At 42.6% G+C, this 4338-nt stretch overlaps 1 protein-coding gene across 2 annotated transcripts in view; it reads right to left on the bottom strand.

Annotated features, from left to right (window-relative positions):
- LOC122562558 (small G protein signaling modulator 1-like) overlaps nt 1–4338 on the bottom strand; it is a 137624-nt gene that overhangs the window by 113596 nt on the left and 19690 nt on the right. The gene's annotated exons all lie outside the window — the stretch shown is intronic.

Below are 4338 nucleotides of genomic sequence, written 5' to 3'. Positions count from 1 at the left end.
TATTGAGAGGTGACCTTATAGATATTCATAAAGTAAATGAAGGGTATAAGATAGGTTAAGTATAATATAATTTCAACAGCCAATGAAATTTATAAACCTAACTACAGCTAATTAAAGAGTAAATTAAGCCTCTATAAGGGTATAAGATAGGTTAAGTATAATATAATTTCAACAGCCAATGAAATTTATAAACCTAACTAAAGCTAATTAAAGAGTAAATTAAGCCTCTAAACATTAGATTATGGCCTCCCAATTTTGCTTTCAGGAATCCATTGCTGAATGTTGGACTCTCCAAACTTTATTATAGTTGTTAGCAGGTTCATGTATCCTCCACCCCATGCTCATATTTACAGACAGATAATCTCAATATTCATTTCCATCAAACTGAGGTATTAAAATGGTCTTAAGGATCTCAAAGAAGTAAGTCTGTGTAAACGACACTTGTGATGTTCTCAAGAGTCCAGGCATATTGCCAGGAAGACAGAGATAAGGTTTCCACATCAAATTTTGTGTTTTTTATTGTTTACAGTGTGGCTGGCTAGAAACTGATATCTAACACAATTCTGAGAATGATTGTTCCAGAATCATAGTCTTGGCGCAGGAGTCACTATTTCTCCATTCACCTTGCCATCATTCCCTATCGATCCATTGGAAGATCAGGATCAACTTAATTTGACAACACAGAGGCCACCAGCATCTTTACAATCAACGGCACTGACCAGGAATTCTTCTCATCAATCCATTCAGAGATGTTATTACATACCTCTGAGGCACGTGAGATTGAATCCAAGCCTCCTAGCTCAGAGATAAAGTAATCACTGCATTAGAGTCCCAAAATAGATATTTTTCTCATCAACCTGTTCAGAGATGGGATTACACACTTCAAGAGTTGGTGGGATCAAACCCAAGCATTCAGGCTCAGCGGTAGGGGCACTACAACTGCACCAAGATGGCCTTCCTTCCAAGTACTTACCCAGCCTGAGCTTGTTTAGCTTTGAAGACCAGGTTTGTATGTTTTAGGTAGCTACACTGATCTATAGACATTTTAATCAACCTCTACAGAGATGTCATTACAAACCTCTAGAGCCAGCGGGACACTACCACTGCATGACAAAAGTCCCGTCTATTGACCAGGCAATCTCCCACCAAAGTACTTACCAGGCCTTAGTCTGCTTAGCTTCTGAGAGCAGGCTTTTTCAGATTTGTATATTTTAAGCAGCAACACTGACAAAAAGCTGAAGGTCAAAGTCCTAACCACTGCTGACTGCTTGAAGGCCTCTCTCAGGAACCATGGGTTCAGTTTTTAATTCCTAATTGGTGATAAAATGGAGATGGATGGGTGTGGAAGTAAGCACCCCTCATCTCTTTGCCATTCCCAGACTGTATCCTGCATTCAAAGGCTTCTTAGGGCCTACAGTCATTGGTTGATTGAGATTTTCCAGTCAGTCCTCAGTTCCTCAGGGTGACGAGGGTCACAAAACAGCCAAGAGTCAGCAGACCATGGGGTGAATAGCACTCCAGTTCCACATGCAAACTTGGCTTCAGCTGCAGCCAGAGGCTACACTGCACAGGGTCTACCTCTATGAGACATTCATAGTCTCAACTTCTACACAAAGGATAAGACTGTAAGATATAGCAGCAGAATCAGGCCATTTTGTTCATCAAGTGTACTATGCTGTTCAATCATGGCTGATATGTTTCTCAAACCCATTCTCCCGCTTTCTTCCATTATCCCTTGATCCCCTTACTCATCAAGAACTTATCCATCTCTGTCTTAAATGCATTCAATGACTTGGCTGCCTCAGCCTTCTGTATCAGTGAGTTCCACAGGTTTACCATCCTCGGGCTAAAGAAATTCCTCCTTATTTCAGTTATAAAGGGTCGTGCCTTCACCCTGAGGTTGTGCCCTCAAGTCCTAGTCTCTCCTACTAGTAGAATTATCTTCTCCACATCAACTCTATCCAGGACTCTCAGTACTGTGTAAGTTTCAATCAGACTCCCCCATCATCCTCCTAAACCCCATCGGGTACAGATCCAGAATCCTCAACCACTCCTCAAAGGAAAGCCTTTCATTGCTGGGATCATTCTTGTGAACCTCCTCTACACCTGCACCAATGCCAGCACACCCTTCCTTAGATATAGGACCCAAAACTGCTCACAACATTCAAAATGCAGTCTGACTAAAGCCTTATACAGCCTCAGCAGTACATCCCTACACTTGGATTCTAGCCCTCTTGAAATGAAGGTGAACATTATATTTGCCTTTCTAACTGCCAAATGAACCTGCATGTTAACCTTAAGAGAATCCTGAACAAGGACTCCTAAGTCCCCCTGTGTTCAGATTTCTGAAGCCATCCCCACCCCCACTACACCTCTATTCTTCATACCAAAGAGCAGAACCTCACACCTTCCCAAATTCTACTCCATCTGCCACTTTGTCCACTTTCTGAGCCTGTCGAAGTCCTTCTGCAGCCTCCCCACTTCCTCACCATTACCTGTCCCTCCACTTATCTTTTGTCATCTGCAAACTTAGCAACAATGTCCTTAGTTCCTTCGTCCAGATTGTTAGTGTACAACATGAATAGTTAGAATTAGATTTTATTGTCACGTGTACTCGAGTATAGGAATACATGAATACAGTGACAAGTGTACAGAATTACCATTCTCCAGCACCATCTTGGTGCAAAACCAGAATTTTAAAAAAAATGTTTTTTAAAAAGAGCTTAAAGATAAAGAGTCCAGCTCTTAAAGTCTAAAGTCTTATTCCCATAAAGGTGTTTGGAACCACCAACGCAGGCATCTGGGACTAGCCATAGTATGGAGTCCAAGTCAGCCTGCATCTCACATCGATAGCAGGGGAGGAGCTGTGTTCTTGTTGCGACTGACAATGCTTCCAACCACTGGGAGGAACTTTGCTGCTGCCGGAGGTCCCAAATGCTGGGAAAAGCCACGTCATTGTTGTCGTTGACGCCACCACATACAATCACTGGTACTGCCGGGTGGCTACAGCCATTATACAAACGGCTTGGTCTCACTGCTGTTGCAGTGCTGCCACTGCCTTTGATTATTGAGAGGACCCCAGGTGGAACCATTACCTCCAACTGACTGAAGGCTGCTGCCATTCCATGCACTGCCCACTCTCGCTGCGGTGCCAATGCTGCTGAATCGCCACAATTGGTTTTAAAGCTAAGAAAACAAAGAAAAATGAAAACAAAAGGACAAGAAACAAAAGCAGGGAGTGGGGTGGGGAGCGTTGGACAGAGAGGGTGGTGGCTCCTGAGATTGGATATGGGCATGATCAGCAAGGCTAGCATTTCTTTCCCACATTGAACTGAACATTTGCTAGGGCCATTTCACAGTCAACCACATCACTGCAGGTCTGGAGTCACATGTAGGCCAGACTAGATAAGCCTTCCTTAAACAGCATTAGTAAATCGATGATCATTTCATGTCAAGAGCTTCCACTCCCCAGAGTTTATTTATTCAATGATTGGACTTAAATTTCACCAAGTGCTTTGATGGGATATGAATAAATGTTCTCAAGGCATTAGCCTTGGCCTTGGGGTGACTTACTCAGTGACAACATCCCAGCAAACAAGTCAATAAACATAACGGTGAACAATGTCCTAAATTTACATTCAGGAATGAGTGAACAGAACCTCAGGAAAGGTAGAGTTAGGACACAAGGACAGAATGGGTTTAGTTTTACAGAACACTGCCATTAGCAAACCCTTTTCACATGAGGTGGTTATTCTATTACAAATGACACAAAGACCTTGCTGCAAGTTATTGATGAGATTAGTGAGTAGAGCTAAAATATAGAATTAGTTGAATTTAGAATGGATATGTCCATAATTTGCCATCAAATGGCAAATGGGGTTTGTGTGCTTCTGTGTCACCACAGCAATCAAATGAGACAACTCTCAGGCCTTGATTGCTCAGTTATTTGGAGCATTTCAGCTCGCCCAAGGATCGGTGCTGGGTCCTATACTTTTTGTCATTTACATAAATGATTTGGATCTGAGCATAAGAGATACGGTTAGTAAGTTTGCAAAATTGGAGGTGTAGTGGACGGTGAAGAGGGTTACCTTAGATTACAACAGGATCTTGACCAGATGAGCCAATGGGCTGAGAAGTGACAGATGGAGTTTAATTCAGATAAATGCGAGGTGCTGCATTTTGGGAGAGCAAATCTTAGCAGGACTTATACACTTAATGGTAAGGTCCTAGGGAGTGTTGCTGAACAAAGAGACCTTAGAGTGCAGGTTCATAGCTCCTTGAAAGTGGAGTCGCAGGTAGAAAGGATAGTGAAGAAGGCGTTTGGTATGCTTTCCTTTA

The sequence above is a fragment of the Chiloscyllium plagiosum genome, chromosome 25, assembly GCF_004010195.1.
Source record: "Chiloscyllium plagiosum isolate BGI_BamShark_2017 chromosome 25, ASM401019v2, whole genome shotgun sequence".
NCBI lineage: Eukaryota > Metazoa > Chordata > Chondrichthyes > Orectolobiformes > Hemiscylliidae > Chiloscyllium > Chiloscyllium plagiosum.
Note: the sequence above shows the minus strand (reverse complement) of the source record. Positions and strands in the feature narration are given on the sequence as shown.